This window comes from Chlamydotis macqueenii, chromosome 1 (assembly GCF_036417535.1).
Source record: "Chlamydotis macqueenii isolate bChlMac1 chromosome 1, bChlMac1.mat, whole genome shotgun sequence".
Taxonomy (NCBI): Eukaryota; Metazoa; Chordata; class Aves; order Otidiformes; family Otididae; genus Chlamydotis; species Chlamydotis macqueenii.
Genome location: NC_141556.1, coordinates 139,174,320 through 139,196,389, shown reverse-complemented (window position 1 = coordinate 139,196,389; position 22,070 = coordinate 139,174,320). Strand labels below are relative to the sequence as shown.

At 38.0% G+C, this 22,070-nt stretch overlaps 1 long non-coding RNA gene across 1 annotated transcript; it reads left to right on the top strand.

Moving 5' to 3' along the window:
• Positions 1-1,567: 1,567 nt before the first annotated feature.
• On the top strand, positions 1,568-21,134 carry LOC147602294 (uncharacterized). The gene is made up of 3 exons (XR_015261252.1): positions 1,568-1,634; positions 2,201-2,296; positions 19,435-21,134. It is a non-coding gene; the product is annotated as an uncharacterized LOC147602294 (long non-coding RNA).
• The last annotated feature ends 936 nt before the right edge of the window (positions 21,135-22,070 follow it).

Below are 22,070 nucleotides of genomic sequence, written 5' to 3'. Positions count from 1 at the left end.
AGGCAGTATTATGTCATTGTGCACCAATTGACATCTAGTGCATTACATTTCATAGAATCATAACATCATAGAACGGTTTGGGTTGGAAGGGACAATAAAGATCCTCTAGTTCCAACCCCCCTGCCCTGGGTAGGGACACCTTCCACTAGATCAGGTATCTCAACGTCTTGTCCAACTTGGCCTTGAACACTCCCAGGGACAGGGCATCCAGAACTTCTCTGGGCAAGCTGTTCCAGTGCCTCACCACCCTCACAGTAAATAATTTCTTCCTTATATCTAACATAAATCTACCCTCTTTCAGTTTAAAGCTATTACACCTTGTCCTATCTCAATAGGTCCTGTTAAAAAGTTTCTCCCCATCTTTCTTGTAGGCCCCCCTGAGGTACTGGAAGACCGCTATCAGGTCTCCCCGGAGCCTCCTCTTCTCCAGGCTGAACAGCCTCAACTCTCTCTGCCTGTCCTCGTAGGAAAGGTGCTCCAGCCCTCTGATCATCTTCCTTTTGCAAACTATAGGTGCAAAGTTTGGGGCTGCGCTAGCCCTGATGTTGAGTAGGCAGATATATGTTTCATGTAACAAACTGTTGTCTGTTTGTATTTTTTTTAGCCTAGTAGCTAGGCAGATACGAAACTCAAGTATCTACTCTATCATTTAGGAACAGTTTTTGAATTTGCTACAGTCCCTTGAGGATTTTGGGCCTTCTAAACTCATCAAGGATTTATGAGACATAAATACTATATTATGTCTGTGACAGATGATTTTTACTCCCCACTGACAACCCCTGGCCAGTCTAAGAACTGAGGAATGTTGTTGGATGAGAAATAGATATTGTAATGCATTGCCTGAAGGAAGTTATACCAGAGAGAGAAATGCAGGAGGACCTTATCCATGGATGGTCATACAACTGTAAAATAGACATGTATTTAGATATTGTGATGGTAGAATATTGTTTGAATTGTAATGAATACTAAAACTGCTTTTTGGTCAACAACTTTGTTAACTGCACAAAATTCCACATTGTGCAGGACATCTAAGGAAAAGATTCAGATCCTAAATTAATATTAAAAAGCTCCATTGGCACAGAGGAAGTCACAATAGTTTATACCAACTGAGAATCTATCACAAAAATGAGATGTGGCTAATGGTTGTGAAGTGCACCTCTTTTTGTAAATTATGCAAGACAAAAATGTTTTATTTTTAGTAGTAATATTGTAAAAGACAATTTATATATACATGATATTAATGGCATCAGACATTAAGCTCTGACTGATTACTTTTCCCCGCTTGCATACCAATGCATGATTTGATATATAACTGATATCTCAGATGAGTATCTGTTCTTTCACCTTCTTTATGTATCTAAGATGATTTCTCTTTTTCTCTTTTGTAGATTTTGTTTGTTTGCCTTGATATTTTTAGGGTCTGCACATTTATTCTGGGAACAGGTTTTGTTTGTCAGAATGAGTCATACCAACTGTCTTTCTCTCATCCATACAAGCACACAAGCAGAACTGAAATATCCCTTATGTCTTCAGAGCAGGAAGACATTCTCTTGGTACCATATAATTCATTTCATCTAATAGAGCTCTTATCACAGGTGTACAGTGAACAAGAGCTGCTTCTGAGTCCTTTACAGGTGGGTTTGGTTTTGGTTTGTTTTCTTTTCAGTCCCAATGGAGATAATCTTTACTAGATTCACATTTCTTTTATGACCTGTGGGCTAATGCAAATGCTGTTGAGCTCCTTACTGTTTAGGAAAATACGTATTTATTTATGCTTACATAATTTTTCCCTGATTCTCACATGGAGACGTTAATATTCAGTGCATGACCATACACTGCTTTATAGACAGTGTGTTATATGTCTCCATTGAGAATTTTATGTTTCATGATTTTTGTAATAACACTCAAGTTTTTAGTACTACTGTCCATTTTTGTATGCAAGTAATATTTCATTCAGTTGCATCTTTCTATATTTCCCTTGAACTGAAATGTACGCATGATTGTTCTTAGTTATTGTAACTGTAATATCTCTTGCACTTAAGACAGTGGTACTTATGCTTCCTTGACACATGTACATGCATGTGATGTACACATGTAATCGACAGGAAAGAGGCAATTCCTAAAGACAACATATTGGAAATATTTCTTGTTTTATAAGTATGTGTAGCTATCTTAATCAGCATTTTTACTTTTTTTTTAGAGATATATTTATGGATAAAACCTCACAGTAAAACTGCAGCTATTCACTAGAATGAGAAAGTAGATTTCTTTGGATAATTAAATCAGCATAACCACTGTAAGTATAAGTTACTTTTTTATTTTCTTTTTTTTTTTTTTTTTTTTAAATTTCAGTCATGGTCACAATATGTAAGATAACCTTCCTGTTCCACTTTCAACTCCCACATATCATTCAATTTTTCTCCTTAAACTGGATTAGAATCTCTTGAGTGGAAGCAATCACCTTGAGTTTTTAAATCCTCTGTTAAAGAAAGAAGGTCTCTGAAACAGAGTGGAAGGAAACATCTTCAAGTTTTTCTGTTCTTTGTTGTGAAATCTGCCAATCATTTTCCAGTGAGAATGTGAAAATAGGAGGAGGAGGTTAGCAGGGCAACAAAAAACATGTCAGAAAATACACATGCATTTCTGTTTGTATTTTACTTTTTTAACTTCATGGTCATAAGATCAAAACTATAATTGGTTTAAATATGTGTAATTTGCAGTCTTTTAGCCCTTTCAGTTTATATGCACTGCTCTGTGTGAGGTAGACTCACAAGGACATTATCCTCACCTAGTGTAAATCACAATAGTGATTGTATGTACAAAGTCTGTAAATAAATATATTTTTGAAACTTCAGAGTCACAGGCATATACTGAAATCACAGGCATACATGGAAATGTAGCTTTCAGCCTTCTTATCATCTCCAGATTTGTCCACTGGTTCTAGCTGAAGTTGGGAAACTGAGCTTGTATGAGTTGCATGTGGAAGGATTGAGAGAGAGATGTAGAAGGGAAAGCAAATGTATAATGCATATGCATCAGTTCAGTGCACAAAAGTGATCTGATGAATACCTTATCGGTCTGTTTTACAAGTGTGCCCTGATTCCCTCAGTGTGCATTGTTTAAATTCAAGGTTTGTGCATCCTGTATGGCATACCCAGACTGTATCAACACCTCAGAGTGGTTTGTTTCATTCCCAGCACCGGAATGTGATGCTTCTACACATTTTGCAGAGTAAAATGAGCCCTGATGTTAAGACACACAAAGAGGATAATGCTGTGAACTTCAAAGTGTATTGGCTCATTTCCTTCATTTCTTCTCATTGCTTAAAATTCAAATACGTATGAGAATTTTTATCAGCTTAGTTACAATGTTACTGTTAATCACTTGATGAAAAAGTTGCAGATCTCATGCACAGCTAATGCAGGCTAAGACACAGCAGCTGGGTTATGAGGACTACATCAGTGGATGTATTATAATTTACATTTCGGCTGCCTTCTTGAATGCAGCTTGAATGTAAAGGGAAGGATGGAGATGAGTTGATTTCTCTAAGAAGTGACAGGGAGAACATCTGTCTTTATGGAAGAGTGATACTTCCAAAAGTGTACCTTAAAAATACCTCCCTTAGGAATGGCATGTTCTAACCACAGAGGAAGCCATACCTCCTCATCCATAGATTACTCCAACAAAGAAAGCATAAGTAGTGCCTGAAAACTTACAGGTACAAAAGCTTCAGCAGGAATGAGAGTCTTAAGTGAATCAGCTGCATTCATTTTCAGGTCAAAAAGAAGTGTATATTGAGAAGGATTCTTGTCTCTCAAGCAATGGTTAGCTGATTCATAACTACTGTCATGAAATGTACAAAGCTAAGGATACAAAATATTATGGGCACGTCCATGGAGCTACACATTTGTCCAATGTCTGACTTCAGCTCCAGAGGTGGAGGAGTTCCATGAAAACTGAAAGACTATCATTAAAGGTAAGCAGTGTGTGTACAAAAGCATGTATCCTGATCTGTGTCACTAACAAGACATTCTGCCAGCAAGAATCACCAACAAAAGCCATCTTTTTTTATGCACTGAAGAATACATGCTCTCAGATCTTTTCCAAATCAAACATACTCTTATAATTTATTTTAGATTTACATGTTTTTACTTCTCTAAGCTTGGGCATATTGAAAAACTAAATTAATTTAGCTTTCCAATCAAATTACTTTTTAAAGTTTTCACACCATAGTTAAGTTTTTTTTTTTCTGTAAATTCTACAGCTTTATCTTATAAATGCCTCAAACCCTGGGTTATCTTTTTAACATTATTTAAAAAGTTTCACAACAGGATTTTTTTTTTTCATCTTGAAATGTCTAAGTCCATCAAATTGGGTCATATAATCTCATTTCTAAGGAAACACTGAAGAATTAAACAATCAAAACAACAATTTAAGCAATCAAAATTTAGGATGCTAAATTTCACAAATTATTTAAAGAGTACAAAATTATGACAGATACACCGGCTGCTATATCTTTTAATTTTAACATTGCTCTTCTTTATTCTTTTTCTTGACTTCAAAAAAAAATGAATAGTATTCCAATAAAGAAGTTTGTGTTTACTTCGGAAATCTGACATGACAATCTGATAAAATTATTTTAATCACTGAAGCACTGTCTAACTAATCCATATTTAACTGATGGTTTAGTTAAATCAGAAGTATCAGGATCTACATCCTTCACCAGCAAGGGTGAATCTAGTGGCAGTGTTGCCAGGATGCTCTAAGAGCATAAGAAAAATGGTGTTTGTAGGGAAAGGAAATAACAAGCAAGAGGCACATGTAAGGAGATTTGCTGCCAAATTAACATTGTGATTATAAGTATTAAAAGCCTACAGAGATAAATGATGATAGTTTGCAGCCATTTTTTGTATAGCACAGAGAATGAAATAAACCCAGAGCAGTGAGTTGACAGAGCTCCTGTCGAGCAAAGGTATGGTCTGGGTCCTCATGCCTGTGAAGAGTAACTTACATGATTCCCAGCACACAGCTTCAGATCTCAGGTCTCTCGGCTTAGGGAGCTGCCATGTATAAAAACGCTGTAACTGTTTTGCATCTATGAAAATACAAACTGCAAATTCAAGTATATGAAAACCTGTACATCTTAGAAGATCCACTACAGAAGGTTACATTTTCTGTTTCTGTTGGTGAGGGCAGAAGCAATACCTTCTGTTTTATCAAAATGAGGAGAAAAGTGTCTCAGCAGAGTATTTTGGAGTCCGTAGCCCTTTGGAGGAGAATGACATTTTCTGTGGAACAATTGTGCTACACTATTAGCACAATATACAGATTAAAATACATGAGGCAGGTACATACTCAAGGCCATAATATATGCATGATGGAATAGATAAGAAATGTCACTGTAGCACAAAGAAGTTAGTAGAGGTGTTTCTCCTAAAATCTTTCAGATCCAGGGGAAGAGGGGAGGGAGGCTTCTTTTATATCAAAAGGTCATTTTGGTCTGGCAGTCTAGAGCTATTCTGCAAGAAAATCCCATTTGCCCTCCATTTTTTTCCATTCTTTCAAGTCAGTGTCTTTAGCACTCAAAACCAGGTGGAAGGAAATGTTTACTTCGGAATGTTAAGTGATTGCTTTTTTTTTTTTTTTTTTTTACAAAAAAAAAAATGGTATGCTAAAATAGATATATTATGAACACATACACGCATATAATGTACATATATACACATACATAGTATTTCTTATGTTGACTTATGAACTATTTAAAATAATCCTATATTAGCTTGATTAATTTAAATATAACATAGTGAATTTGATAAAATTTAGAAACAGTAGTCCCCACTCATCAAACTTTTAAATATCATTACAGATGAGCTAGACAAAATATTTTCCACTTCCCATCAACTCTAATATGACCATCTAATGCATTTTTTTAAATTATATGTGCTTTAATAAAAATAAATAAAAGGGTCGGGAGATTTTTTTAAGCGAAATAAGAAAATTACCCCTTGAATTCTTGCCTCCCCTCCCCCAGTCATGGTTTTTTCATTTTTGTAACTATGCTATTAAAAATGATTGCAAAAGGATTAATATTTTTATAGAGCTTTTATATCAGTGGTTGCATTATATCACTATGGGGGCAACACTTTCATTTACCTTACTATTTCTTTCTCCAAACTGAAAAAAAATGATGGTTTGTCTTTTCTTGGGGGAGGTAAAATGATGGCTATATTGCCACCACTGTTCTCAACATTCTTGCGAGCAGGGATATTTCTGAAATTCCTATTTGGACAAAAAAAAAATCCCCATAAAACCCAAATCCATGAAAATTCATTGTCAAGGCATTTCCTGAGATATTGTTTTACATATTATACCCTTCTATCTAATTTGGAAAAGTGAGATTGTATTTTATGGTGAAGATTTCACAATACAGCCATGTGTCTCTAATACCCATAAAGAATGATAGTTGTCCAGACAGCCATATTATTTATTTTTTAATTGCTGAATTGTTTTTGAGATTAATTTATATATCTGGTACTAAAAACGCATAAAAGATTATGTCTGGCTGGTTTTTGTTAGTAAAAAAACATTCACTTAGCAAACATGGACATGATGCAAAAGGATGTTTCAACTTAATGTTTCCACATGATGAAAGACTGGGAACATTTTTCAGCAGGACTAAACAGCTGCTAAAGCCCATTTTCATAGATTATAAGGCAAAGTAAAAATATCATGATCTTCAGATCTGACCTACTTCTTGACAGACTATGAAATATTTCCCTGAATTAGGTCTTTCACGAAGACCAAAATCCTTTCTAGTCCTGATTTCAACATCTTGAGAAATAGTGAATTCAACACGTCAATTGACAAGTTGTCCTAGCAAAAACATCCTGTTCCAAACATGCCTACTTTCTAATCTTAATTTATATAGCTTCAAATTTAAGATTTCTAGCTCACAAAAGCCCTGCTAAACTGAAAAGCTTCTTAATTTTTCCTTTCTTATAGTGGTGGCACCAGTACCAAACCCAGAGGCTGTTCTGCACCTGCTTGATGCTTCTCCGGGCACGTGCGAAAGGCTGGCTTCAGCCTTTCTGGTCATGGCGGTTCTGCCTCTTGTGCCGGGGAGGGATGCACAAGGCAGCCCCTCAAGCACAGGTGCCCTTCTGCACAGGGGGAGCCAGCATGACAAGTGCCCTCCAGCCTGGGAGCCAAGGATGCCTCTGCTGGAAATAGGGGCACATGGAGGGGTTGATGGTGTGTTCCCAGTTCTGGCTTGAAAATTAAAGTGTTGCTGGGTCTCAGAGTGCAGATATTGTTCAGCTGTGTGACAAAAAACTCTTGTGGGCAGACTGGCTGTCTGAGCCGAGTTGCTGGAGGGATCCGCATTGGGCATGTGTACCTATGTATTCTCAGAAGCTGACCTCCATCCACCCTGCTCAGGCAGAGAAGGGGACACAATGAGCCCCTCAGTGCTGCCTGTGTTCATGGGAGAGCTCTGTGTGTCTGTCTGTGTTACCTGTATGGTTGGCAATTTACTGAACTATACATGTGATGTATATCTGTTCTCTGTGTGTGTGCCTGCTGAGAACACATGCTCAGCCTCACTGCTGGTTGGTCCTTGGGGCATGGAGCCGCAGGTGCCTCCCCACGGTAAGATTTGGCAACTCCTAACCCATATGCCTGCTGCTGCACTGGACTTTCATTTCCTGTGGACCCATTCAGTGTGATCTTGCGTGTTTTCAAAGGTGTGGTTTACCAGGACAGAGTTCTCCATCCTGTGGGAACAGACTACATTCATAAACACTTTGCCGAGAGGCATAGTCAGTAACCTGTGAAGATTTTTCTTGACCAGTTGTCGTAGTTCAGCCCCAACGGGGACCAGACTACGCAGTCTCTCTCTCACTCCCCCCACTCTCCGAGAGAATAGGAGGAGATTTGACAAACAAAAGAGAACCAGGAAAAAAAAACCAAACATGCGGGTTGAGATTGAACAAAAAGTAAATTTAACAGTAATGACAGAAGAAAACAAGAGAGTGATGGAACACAAATACAGTACAATAGCTCACAACAGATCTCCACATCCAGTCTCTTCCAACTAGCAGGGCCTCTCTTCAGCACCCTCCTCACTTATATACTGAGCATGATGTCAGATGGGATGGAATAGCCCTTTGGCTAATTTGGGTAAATTAACCCCAGCTGTTAGCTAATTAGTTAACTATCCCAGCCATAGGGGCTACCAGCTTCAGTTCTCCACCCAGCTCAGGTAAATATTAACTCTATCCTGGCCAGAACCAGGACACCAGTATCCAGTCATTCTTCTGCCTCCACCTGCCTGTTCCCTCCTTCTGCAATTTGTGCATCATTTGAAGACTGTATCAGTAACGATTTTCCCCCATGACATTCACCACCTCCTTAAATAGCTTAGAGCCAAAAACTGATTGCTGTGAATCAGTCTCTGTAGCCAATTAATAATGAGTCCTGAGCTATTATTTTGATAACTTTTAATAGACTTTATGTATAGCATGCAGATTTTTTAATTATTTCACATTATTTATCAAGATACTGTGCCATATCAGGTCAGAATAGAAATCCAAGAATATTACAGCAGCAGTACCTTTACAAGTCAAATTTGTATATGTCAAAAAAGCCTCCAAGTTACTTTGACAAGTTCTGTTTTCCAGAAACCTGTGTTGATTTGCATTAATTAGATAACTCTCTTTTAATTCTTTATAAATTGAGTCCCACATTAGGTGTTTCTTTTTTTTTTTTCTCAGACTGATTTTATGATGACAAGCTTATAGCTAAATAGGTCATTCTATTTATTCTTTTTTAAGTATTGCTACAATATTCATTTTTCTTCCAGACGTTTCCTGAATGTCTTCCATGTTCCAATACTTTTGAAAATCAACCTTGACAGTGTAGACAACTCCTTTGACACTTGTGTTATAATTCTTTGATGTAAATTACATAGACATGCTGCTGGTACATCCAAGCGAGAGGGAGGAAAATCTTAACATCCTTCAGAGAAACTTTTGTAATGGGAATTTTTTTATCATTGACTATGATGGGACTATATTACCCGGATGTTTCTCTAAAGAGAACAGAGATACTGAAGGAAATCTTTTACATTGTTCAGTGTCAATCATCATTAATTAATTATAATATATTTTATTCTTTGTTCAAACACAAAAAAGTCATGCCCCAAGCAGAAAATTAGCCACATATTTTCTTTGCCAATTTGCTACCCTGTAAGCTTTGGGTCCATGACTTAGGACAGTGTGTTGAAACATCTTTGCCATGGTGCGCATGGACGGGAGCGTTCCCAGGGGGCTGCCTGAAGCTCCGCAGTCACATTAGCCCACAGCCAACGCCTAGCAGGGAAAGGCACAGAAACATTAATTTCACTAAGCAGCTGAAGGGTTGCAATTACATTCAGCTCACTTCACTCTTTCCTTATTTTACTTCATGGTTGGTCACATTTGCACTGGAACAAAACTCAAAAAGAAACTGAATCAACAATCTAAATAAAATCCACTCAACGGGTACCTTAACCTTTCTCCACCCAGCTGAGATGTGAAGTATGCATTACTCCTATCCACAGTGTGGAAAGTCAGCTCAACTGCATGGATTCCAGTTACCCAGGCTTTACGTAGGCAAAGAGATTCTTTTTTTTTCTTCAGTCTTTAATAATTTTTATTATTTTGAGATGCTAACTTCTTACTGTGTTGATCAGAAGTACACATAGCAATCCCAGGTGATTAAGTTCCATATTTGAAGGGATAAAAGGGAAAGGGAGATAAAGAAAAAAAAAAAAAAGAGATAAAAGAGCTGTCTCTTTGTAAAGAGAATGGACAGCTAGGGATTTACATGTATTCTAGACTTAGGAGCCTTTTTTTGTTTGTTATTACAGATTTTACTTTATTTTATATTAGTTTTCAATCTTAACTAGAAGTTTGTCTTTGGAAAATTTACATCTATAAAAATGAAATTATTTGGAAATAGGCAAAATACAGTATTTGGGTAAATTTGACATTTTTCTTTCAATGGTAATGAAGATGTGCAGTTATAGTTATAATATCCCTGACAGCAATGGTCTTATAAGAAAAACAATTACAAACTGTTTACTTAAAATATTTCATAATAATATTAAAGAAAATTTCCTGTTAAGAAATCCAAATGCATCACTAATATTTTCCCAATATTTCAAATCCCTGTTTGCATTCTGGCTTACACATTTTTATCTTTTATGACGCAGAATTATATTTTTGTGGGTGTGTTTTGTGATTAATTGCATCTGGAAAGCTCATGTCTGCTGATTGTTTACATCTGCAATCAGCTGTGCAATCAGACGACTAAAGAAGTTCAATAACTCAACTACTTTACATGCACTTCCAAAAAAAATCTTCAAGTACAAGAGGGGAAAAGTATCATGCTATCATTAGTGAAGTATAATCAAAGAGTTTACAGCTATGCTTTGGACTTTAGGAAGAGGTAAAACTCTGCAATGGTGACGATTCTTACTTCAAGCATTTAGGGTACGCAGGCAGTTCTGCTTTTCTGGCAGAAGGAGCTCTGTGCACTGAAGGTGGCGACTGATACCGAAGGGGATTCAACGAGGTCTGAGTTGCCATCTGGCCACTCTGCAGTGACCAGTTGATCACTGATTGCATGCACATTTTGCTCACAGTTGTTGATACCTTTTTCCTGTCTTTCCCTTCAGAGAACATGACTAATGGCAGCTATTTTACCATGTAGAAGCTCTTCTAGCATGCAACAGTCTAGTTATTCACCCTGACTGCACATGGCAGGTGTGGCCCACACAATGGGGTTGGCTTTCTACTTCTAGGAGTCCCAGTGTATTAGTTTTAATCTTCAACATCAAAAGTGATTTGTGTTCAGATTAATAGGGATAACTGTCCCAGCGTGCTGGGCTGTAAAGCGAGAAATCTGAGGATGAGATTCACTGTAAAACAAAGATCTAGGTAGTGTTTCCTCAACAGACCCCTTGATGAGATGACAAATTTTACCTTTTGAAAAATAAATCTCAGGTTGCTTTTCATTTAATTAGTAGAATGCACTTTTTCCCTTTTCACATTTGAAATGGCTTGTGTTTTGCCTGGGTAACTTTTAGGTCAGAATCTCCGTATAATGTGTAAGTGCAAACAACTGTGGTTACCTGAATTCTTGGAATCTTTAGTTTTGAACAGATTGTCTAAAATTTTATCAGGTGTTTCTTTGGACATTTTACTTACAAAGATATGAATTACTGAATAAAACAGAAAAGAGCAATAAATTTTTATTTTTTATACAGGTACAAATCTCAAATATAAAAAAATAAAAATAATTTGGCAAGAATAGTTGGAAGATTTTTGTAATTATCAGAGCAGGTAGGGTATTTATCCAGATGAACATCCATACATTTGAAGAGAGCATTTATCTTAATACTTCTGGTGTAAATCTAACAGAACTGAAAAATACCATAGAAAGAATGACACCTTGGCTGTGGAAGCCAGAAGGGAAGATAGCATTTAATCACTAGTATTACAGTCACATATATGTTGATGACTTCTTACCTTTAAAGATGAATTCATATGAGCCATAGCATTCAATCATGTCAAAAGTATTGATCTAGTGTTAGGAATTTAAAATATATTGTAATCCTTGCATTTAACTTTTAGCACAAGCTAAACCCAAATGTTTATATGTGGCAGGGGGAGGGGAAGAAGAAGGTAACAGGGGAGAGAGGGAGATGGGCTAAAAGGAAATTGCCTGCACATACTTGTGTGATGTATAGCCCATTTAACAAAGGATTTTATGAGCTGCAATTACCTGTACCTCTCATGAGAGATATTTTTCCTTCATTCTAGCCATCATAGTCAAACAAGAAATGTGTGTGGCACTCTTTTAGTCTTACCATTACCACTGAACAAGGTAGGAAGATGGTATCATGATTTGTTACAAATTGTCAGTCTGTTGTATTGTTTTAAAATTTTCTATAGAATTGTACAAACAATTCTACAGCATATGTTAATTTACATCAATTAAGGGTTGATGACGTTTGCTTACTGTCATAGCACAAAGTGGATTGAAAATTTAGCTATAGAACAATTTTAGTGCAAAACAGTTTTGAAAGTCTTCCAGGAAAAGCCACCCCTCCTGGTATGAGAGGTTGTCTACTCTCTAACATTCATTTGCCCCTAACAGGGGCTTAGAAACAGCATGTCTGAGAAAAAACATTTTACTGACACTTCTACGAAGTGACTACTTTGTTCCGCAGTTAGTTAGCTCTTATAAAAAAAACCCAAAAACAAAACAACCAAACAAAAATCAACCAACCAAGCGCAAACCAAACAAAAAACCTCATACTCCTGTGAAAAAAAAACTCTCACTCCTGGAGGGGTGGCTTTTCCTGGAAGTCTTTCAAAACTGTTTTGCACAATAACAACCAACAAGGCCAATACTGTGATAGTATCTCCAGGTGGCTTAATGGAAGGAAAGGTGTAAGCAGAAAGGTTTGTAAATTATTGAACTAAGAATGTAGGGAGTTGTATAAAAATCACAGGCAGACTAGAATAAATAAATATGATAGTTCCCAATGGATGCTCCTAATAGCTAGATTGGGTACTGATACTATCACGGAAGTGTAGAGGTAGAGGTAGTTGTAAATCTTAGACCACAAGTAAGGTGCAGTTAGCATGCTCTGAAAAGAAGGCTGCTTCATGTTACGTGCTGTTATTTGCTAAACATCAGACTAGGTAGTCTACATCTGGTTCAGTACCACTGGAAAAGGGAATGTAAACCTCCCTGTGGGGTGCTCATAGTAAGTGTTTAGCCCTTTAAGCAGTGTCTCTCTTTAAAGCAGAATTTATGGTGATAAGGATTTACTTCCATTTCCTGGGGAAGGTTGGTAATCTAAGTAAATGTCATTGAGAAATATCCTGTAATTTTAAAGCCCATGGATCTTGGAAGGAGAAGAGACAAACAGATCTCATAATCACAGACGTCTTCCACGTCCAAACTGATGATTCTCTTGACTGAGGAGGCCTGGAGTCAATCCAGTGGGCAGGGCGGCGTTCTGCTGCTTCCTTTTCCTTCTTCTCTTCCTCCCTTCCTTCCTTCATAGAACTAGATTTGGCTGTTCATTTCCCTTCAGCAAAATTTACACAGGTGTGAACTTCACTCAAGATAAAGCACTCCCTGCTGAGTTTATAAGAAGTATTAATTTCATATCAGATACAGCAATGGTTTTAAGGAGCGCATAGATGACAACTGTGCACTGGCTCCTTTAATCCAGATACCAAAAAGTCCTGCATATCAGAAGAGGTTTACAAGCTGTTCCTAATATAGTTGAGCCTTTACTAGAAAATCAGATCTGAAAGGACCTATGTCCCTTATACAATTTCACAAGCCACCTTGCTTCACCCACACCACCAAAAAATTAACAATAATTTGATAAGATAGCCACGGAATGCGTTTAGTACACTCTAGACAAATAAATTCAGTTCCAGACACCATTTTCTGTTACATTATATGCTTTGTACCTTTGACAAAATCATTACTAACCAGAGTTACATGACATTAGCTAAGGAAATATGACAGGATGAAACGATAAGATTAATTAATTTATTTACAGTAAGATTTGCTTTAGAAAGGGGAAAAAATCCACCATGTTTTCCTGCTTCATACTGCACTGAAAAACATGACGTCACTTTCCTAATGTGTTTGGTCCGAAGAAAGTGAATGTCATGGGTTTTACAATGTTTCAGATGCAGCTATCAATAAGAACAATGTTGAGGGCCAAAATCGATAAGTTTACAAGGCTGCAGTCATAGGCCACCAGGAAATCCATTTTGACTTAATCAGCTTTCCAGTTTTTTAGGTAAAATATAGCACTTCTGGATCATATCCAAGCAATGAAGACACAGTAATAAAATGATTTGATACAGTTTGCACAGTCTTCACGATTTTTAAATCAAGATGGTATTGTAGCAAAGATTAACACTTGGTTTCACTCATCTTGTGTAACCTATTCCTCCCTCTTTTTTGATACTGCCATGAAAACTGTGCTCTCCCTACTTAAAAGGAGCTTATAACATCCATGTCTCTGTCTGTGGATATTCTGCAGTAGGTTAAATGTGTGAAATATTAGTATGTGATAAAACTATTGTGCTGAAATTACATTCTGCTACAGCAAAAAGACATTTCACAAAGTGCAACACTACTGAATGATTTTCAGCATTTTCTGAAAAGGGAAAACATTATTTCCTTTTTTTTTTTTTTTTTTTTCTTTTTTTTCCCCAGTGTAGCACTTGCCTTCTCTTTCTTGAGCTTACCTACCATGGCTGAGTGTTTGAGATGCTGAGTGTCTCAGCTGACTAAAGAGCATGAAAAGTGACAGCTGTGGCAACCATTGAGAACAGGAGTTGTACTGGTATGTCACAGAGATGCTTGTTTGCATTTCTGTCAATGTATACAGAGAATTTTCTGCAACTGAAGCCCAGCTGCATTTCCCATATTTTTGTTTACCTCTAAAGATCATATGCAACAGAGAAAACTGTGAGAACAGAGATAAAATTTGTGTATCTGAATTTGTTACGCCAAAACAATACTTTGGTTAACAGCTGGAAGAATTCCTCTCCTTTTCTTGGTCTCAGGCAACCCTTCTGGGAGAACCAAAGGAGGCTCAGAATGGTTGATCGGTGAATGTCTTCCTCTTGCCCCCACACATTTGAAGTCTATCTTTGGAAAAATTAATTGAGAATAAAACTATTTTGTGGAACTATCACATTTACATTCGTCCCCAAACAAGCTGCATCTTTCTATGAGGAGCCTGTGGAGAGTGCATTTTTCTGACTATCAGCTGTAGATCTACATGATACCCTACTAAACACTTCCTTTTCACAGGAAGTAGGAGGATGATCTGGACAGCGAACCTCTAGTTTGAAGTTTCTAATTATTTGATTTTATCACACTTGAGTGTAAGTTAGCTGTTTTACCTGCAGTCATACAGTGAATTGGATTGGCTATTGTTACTATTAGACACTTTGCCCACACCCTAGGTATGTAGGTAGTAGTAATAAACTACTATCAAGATATCGAGATGAAACAGTGGAAACTGCTTTGTTAAATCCACAGGAACATAATTAAACCTCTGTTTTCCAGCTTCCAAAGTTCTCTAAATGAGGACGAGTTGCTTGTTATACAGTATTATTGCTTTTTGCGAAATGAGGAATAAATTACACCACCACAATACACTTTTAAAAAGTAACCATGATATCATGGATAAAAGACAGTTAAAAGTCAATTTCCAATATCCCTTCCTATGAGCAAATTGCACTAGTTGCCATAGGGCTGTTGTTGACTTCAAAGAAACGAAGAATCCACTTCATCAATATGCAGTTTGAGCTAAAGCTGATGGAGAAAAATGGGCTGTACTAAGTTTTTTTCAGTTGTCTTCAAGCTGATGCAGTTGTTCAACAAATCCAAAATCTTGAAGTCAGATTTGAAATAATTTCACAATCTTACCAGCACTCAGGCATCTACTGATATATTTTCTACATCTATTTGTGCTCTGATGCTCATCAGAGGCGATTTACACAACTTCTTTGATTCTCGATTACAACTGCTTCATTTTCTTTGGACCTTGGTTCTAAGAAACGTGCTTCAGGAGATTGACTCTTATCTCTGCAAATCTCATTGCCTCATAACATGTCTTTGAATATGTTTTTGATCTGGGTTTTGCTTCTGTTAATGCAAAGATTTTCCCTCCATAATTACTGGGTTTACATTTTTGCTAAGGACAAGTGGAAGACTTGGCTCTTCTGTTTCCTTTTCCTTCATTTCATTGGAGTGTTTGGTTCCAGATGGTTTATAGTACAGGTTGCTTCCTTGTCTCCAGCTCCTTTCTTCTACCACTTTGTTTTTCTCCATTCAATAACGCACTCTCTGCTATTTTTTTTTTTTAATCAAAGGAACCTTGGCTCTGGACAATGATGCCGTTAATATTTCACTTCATGTTCCAGTTTCACATAGCAGATATTTTGGGGAAAGAGTTGTAAAGAGAGGAGTGAGAGCTGAAATGCTTTCTCCCTGATAAGGCTTGTTTTAATAACAAGAGCAAGCCAGTCCGTAACATTTTTAATACGATGGCTTAGAGCCCATAGGTCAAAGGGCTGAAGAACAGAAGAGACAAACAGACTTTCTCATGCTACCCCCTGCCCTCTAAAATCTATTTTTTCTTTGTTACTCTGAGCTACCTGGTGTGGACACAGCTACCAGCACACTCCGGGAGCCCTGCTGCTGGGGCAGGCTCTTCAGCTCTTGGAAGTTCTGCTATGGGCTTTAGTTTGAGTTCTTGTCCTCCTTCTGTTCTCCACTTTAATAAGCTGATGAGACCCACAAATTGTGAAGTGTCAGCCAAAGGGAAGTGTTGATGACAGACTTATTTCTCTTGGGACAGAGAAGTGTCCTGAGAGACCCACTTTTCCTCCACTCTAATCTTTCCATTTATTTCCACTAATTTGGAAAAAACTCAGTTCCACCTTCTCAATGTCAAAACACAGGAAGTTCAGTGAAGCTACAAAGTAGTATATTAGAAACAAATAAATCAAAACAAATTAATTAGGAAAAAAAGGTTTATATTTTTCCATTTATTGTTAATACTATTCTAATATTAAATATTGGAAACAAAGAAACTTAAAAAGTGGATTTCTGAATGTAGCCAGTATTTAGAGCTAGTAATAAAGCAGAAAATTTCAAGCTTCATTCTCTAATTGTTAAAGATACGGAAGAATTTTAATGCAGTAGGAAACCTTATCCTTTCTTCTTACTACAAAGTTTCTTGCAACTTTTTCCAATTTATCTAGTTTGGTTTCTGCTGAAGAATTTTTTTTTTTAATATAAAATCATAGCATCTTTAAGGTTGGAAAAGACCTCCAAGATCATCAAGTCCAACCATGAACCTAACTAAACCATATCCTGAAGCACCACATCTACACATTTTTTGAAGACCACCAAGGATGGTGACTCCACCATTTCCTTGGGAAGCCTGCTCTAATGCTTGACCACTCTTTCAGTAAAGAATTTTTTCCTAATATCCAATCTAAACCTCCCCTGCCACAACTTGAGGCCATTTCCTTGTGTCCTATTACTAGCTACTTGGGAGAAGAGACCGACACCCACCTCCCTACAACCTCCTTTCACGTAGTTGTAGAGAGAGCAATGAGGTCTCCCCTCAGCCTCCTCTTCTCTAGACTAAACAATCCCAGCTCCCTCAGCCACTCCTCATAAGACTTGTGCTCCAGACCCCTCACCAGCTTCGTTGACCTTCTCTGGACATGCTCCAGCAGCTCAACATCCTTCTTGTACTGAGGGGTCCAAAACTAAACACAGTACTCAAGATGCAGCCTCACCAGTGCCGAGTACTTCCCTACTCCTTCTGGCCATACTGTTCCTGATGCAAGCCAGGATGCTATTGGCCTTCTTGGCCACCTGGGCACACTCCTGGCTCTTGTTCAGCCAGCTATCTACCAGCACCTCCAGGTCCCTTTCTGCTGGGCAGCTTTCCAGATGCTCTTCCTCAAGCCTGTAGTGTTGCATGGGGTTGTTGTGACCCAAGTGCAGGATCTGGCACTTGGCCTTGTTGAATCTCATACAGTTCACCTTGGCCCATCAGTCCAGACTGTCCAGATCCCAGATCACTGATAAAGATATTTAATAAGACTGGCCCCAGCACTGGGGAACATCGTTTGTGACCAGCTGTCAACTGGATTTAACTCCATTCACCACAAGTCTCCGGGCCTGGCCATCCAGACAGTTTTTTACCCATTGCAGGAAACACCTGTCCAAGCCATGAGCTGCCAGCTTCTCTAAAATTCTGTAAGAGATGGTATCAAAGGCTTTGCTAAAGTTCAGGTAGATAACATCCACAGCCTTCCCGTCATCCACTAAGTGGGTCACTTGGTTATAGAAGGAGATCAAGTCGGTCAAGCAGGACCTGCCCTTCAGGAACCTATGGTGGCTGGGCCTGATTCCCTGGTAGTTCTACACATGCCTGGTGAGCACACCCAAGATGAACCGGTCCATAATCTTCTCCGGCACTGAGGTCAGGCTGACAGGCCTGTAGTTCCCTGGATCCACCTTCTGGCCCTTCTTGTAGATAGGCATCACATTGGCAAGCCTCCAGTCATCTGGGACCTCCCCTGTTAACCAGAACTGCTGATAGATGATGGAGAGTGGCTTGGCAAGCTCCTCTGCCAGCTCCCTTAGTACTCTCAGGTGGATCCCATCCAGCCCCATAGACTTGTGCATGTCCAGGTGGCCTAGTGGTCATTAACTGCTTCCTCCTGGATTGTGGGGGGTTTATTCTGCTCTCTGTCCCTGTCTTCCACCTCACGGGGCTGAACAGCTTGTGGATAACTGGTCTTACTGTTAAAGACTGAGTCAAAGAAGGCACTAAGTACCTCAGTCTTTCCTCATCCTTGGCGACAATATTCCCCTCCACATCCAATAAAGGATGGAAATTCTCCTTGGCTCTCTTTTTGTTGTTAATGTATTTGTAAAAACATTTCTTATTATCCTTAACAACAGTGGCCAGATTGAGTTGTAGGTGGGCTTTTGCCCTTCTAATTTTCTCTCTGCATGATGTAATATATGCAACATGAGCTTGATTCAGGGCAGAGGTTTCTATGGTTTAACTATAGCATTCTTTAGAAAGACATCTAATCCAAATGACGAATGAACATCTCAGTTTTTTTTCTAATCTTTATTTGTAGAAGGCAAACGTCAAGCTTCATAGAAGTCAGACTACATTTTGAAATTAATCCTGTTCCTATGCAGTCCATTTTCACCTGAATATATGGAATGAACTCCTGTTTATGTGTATCTTTGCAACCTGGAAATTATATAAAAATTAATCCCATAGGAGTTCCAGTAAATTTTTTTTGTTTATATATATATATATATTTTTTCCATGGCTGAATTTAGCTCCATCTTTCTGCATTTGTCCTATTTTCTAATGGTAAAAACTTGGTCACGAAGTTTTGCTTTTATTTTGTGGAGGCTGGAATTCTTCTCAGGTTACGCTTGAAGCACATGTTCTATATTAAGACAAATAAAACTACACATATCCTTAAAATTAAGCTGGTGCTTAATTTCTATGCTTAATAAAAATTAATTAAGCATGCGCTTAGGTATTTGTTAGGATTGAAGTCTGTTTGCTGAGTTAGAGTTTTTGGATTCATTTTTAACAGTTCTCTTCATACAAACACAGATGGAGCATTCAAATATCCTGATTGCTCACATGTCCTCATGATCTGCAGCAAGGATCTGGTATGGATTTTTTTAGTTCAGTCAGAACAAGAGTTCATCTAGAAAGCAGCAGATGGAAGGATGGGAAGGGATCCAAGTTTTTAAACATTTTTTTTCTTTTCTGAACAGATGTTGTTGAGATGATCAAGCTACAGAGCCACAAATCCAACCAAAAAGTAGGTAAAGAAATATATACAAACATATGTTGGTATTTGGTACATGATTAATCAGGCAGGCTACAGTCACCTACTGCTGACATGAACATCCACCTCGCATATGATGGTGATGACAGGATTTTTAATATTACTATAAATGAAGAATTTAATTTTGTGTACTCTTTTCATTTTTCATTTAGTCAAGAAAAAAGCTAACCATAACACTGACATTTACTTTAATAACAGTCAAAAACATTCAGCACAGGACCAGAAAGTTGGCCAACAGCAACTAGTAAAGTTATGGGAGGGAATTTTAATAAAAGGAGGGGAAGGTTGTATCATACAGCTTAGGTTCACAGATTTCAGTCTGGGGGATAATCTCAGTGACAACTGTAAGGTGGTATACTAAATGCAAGAAAGAATAACTGTATGGGATAGGATTTACTGTTGAGTTAAGAAGTGATAGTTTTCCAACTATTAATTCTCTGCAAAAGACAAAGCTATTGAACTAGAACTGCAGGGTATGCTGATCTCATCATGGTGGTCATGATGAAGTAATTCTGATTTTGTCAGTGATATATTTATTAATGTTTCTACATCTTAAAAAGAAAATTCAAGTCTTTGATGACAGTTCCTTCGAAGTAAACTGTAAATGAGACGTGTTTCATTTTTATTTTTTGTAAAACTCCCCAGTTAAATTAAATATATGCAAAACTTTGAAAAAGTAACTAATTACAGCTTATTCTACCTAGTAACTTCCCCGTTGGAATTCAGTAATTATGAATGAAGAAGATCCCAACAGGCACCTGTTTTACACTTGAAAGCTCAGAATTATTGCTCTACAGTAACACTTTGTGTTATGTAACACAAGTCAAAGGAGAAATTACAGAGCAATATTTTTGTTACCTTGTCTGGAAAGACCAGAAATGGAATTCATACTGGATGGGACAAGTTGTTGCCGTCCAGAAATGCCTAGAGAAGATTTTTTTGAGAAATACCATAGATAAACAGATGATATTGAAAAAAAAAAAAGAAAAAACAAGGTCAGAGAAGTCTTATAATACATGGAAATTATCTTATTTGAAATATTCCATGTTCCTTGTCTTTATAGAGTTTGATATTTTACCAAGATTTTGGAGTACCTTATGGACATTCAAATAGAAATTTAGTTTTTAAAATGGTGAATACAATCATTCATTTTATAAAAATCAGGAACCCTACATAATATAGCTTTCTTTAGACAAAGTAAAACACTTTGTTTCCACCATGTCATATATGACTTGTGGATTCCACCAAAACCTGTCTACTTGTCTAGCATTTTCTAAAGAGAACCTTACCCTTGCCCTGACGAGATGCCAGAAACACACAGAAGTAAGAGGAACAGAGGACAACATAAACATTTTGTGGAAATTATGGTAGACAGGAAAATAAATTTTAAGTATTTAAATAAACCAAAACTATGATTTCTGTACTTTAAAAACTGATAGTAAAACTCTCTGTAGGGACCTTGGCAAAAAAAAAACCAACAAAACAGGGCTCAAGAAAGAGGTATGGATGGAAAAGTAAGGATGGCCTAGAGAAAGCTATTTGGATACCAAGGAGCTAAGGCCATAACTTCATCAGAATTGAAGCAGGAAGACAGGATGGATTCATTTTACATTAATCAAAGGGAAGGCTACATGGAAATATGGAAAATTAAAAGAATATAAGCAAATGAAAGAAGGAAGATGCAAAGCATTTTGGTTTAACTGTAGGATCACATAACATTGTATAGCTCCTAGCACGTGATCACTATGCCAAAAAAAAATGACAGAATTATGGAAAAATGGAGGTTGTAAGGGACCTCTCAAAGTCATCTCATTCAATCCCCAAGAGGAAAACAAAATAAGAAAAAACAGAAAGTACAACAAAAAACCTGCAAACTGTTAAAAAAAAAAAAAAAAGACAATGGGATACAAAGGAGAATAGATGGGCAAGTACAAGATGAGTGTTCTGGTTTTGTTTAGTGAGGGGGGGCCTAAGGTGGTAGCTTCTGTAGGAAACTGCTAGAAGTCGCTCCCCTTTGTTCAGTGGACTCGGCCGGGCCTAGGGCAGACCCGCTGCTGGCCAAGGCCAAGCCAATTGGTAGCAGAATGCTCTGTGATAACTCCTCTGCGATAACGTATTTAAGAAGAGGAAAACAGAAAAAAAAAAAAAGAGAAGAGAAGATGTGAAGAAGCTGAGCGGGGGCAGAGGCACAGAGGGGGAGGCACAGGCCTCATGGGCCTTGCAGGCCTCACCCTCTGGCCTCTTGCCAGGCAGCCGACTGGGCCCGACTCGGCCTGGCCTGGCTGCAAGAAGTGGAGAGGAGATGAGATGGATGATGCTAAGAGATTCTGAGAGGCCTCTGCCAGCCTGTTGTGAAGAACTTTTCTTGTGAGAGGAACGGCTGCAGACGCCAAAGTCAGTGAAGAAGGAGGGGGAGGAGTAATGCGGCTCCTGGCCAAGGTTCCGCTGCAGCCTGTGGTGACGACCATGGTGGAGCAGGTTGTCCCCCTGCAGCCCATGGAGGTCCACGGAGGAGCAGAGATCCACTTGGAGCCCCCCTCATTGGGGGAGGTGGATGCCTGA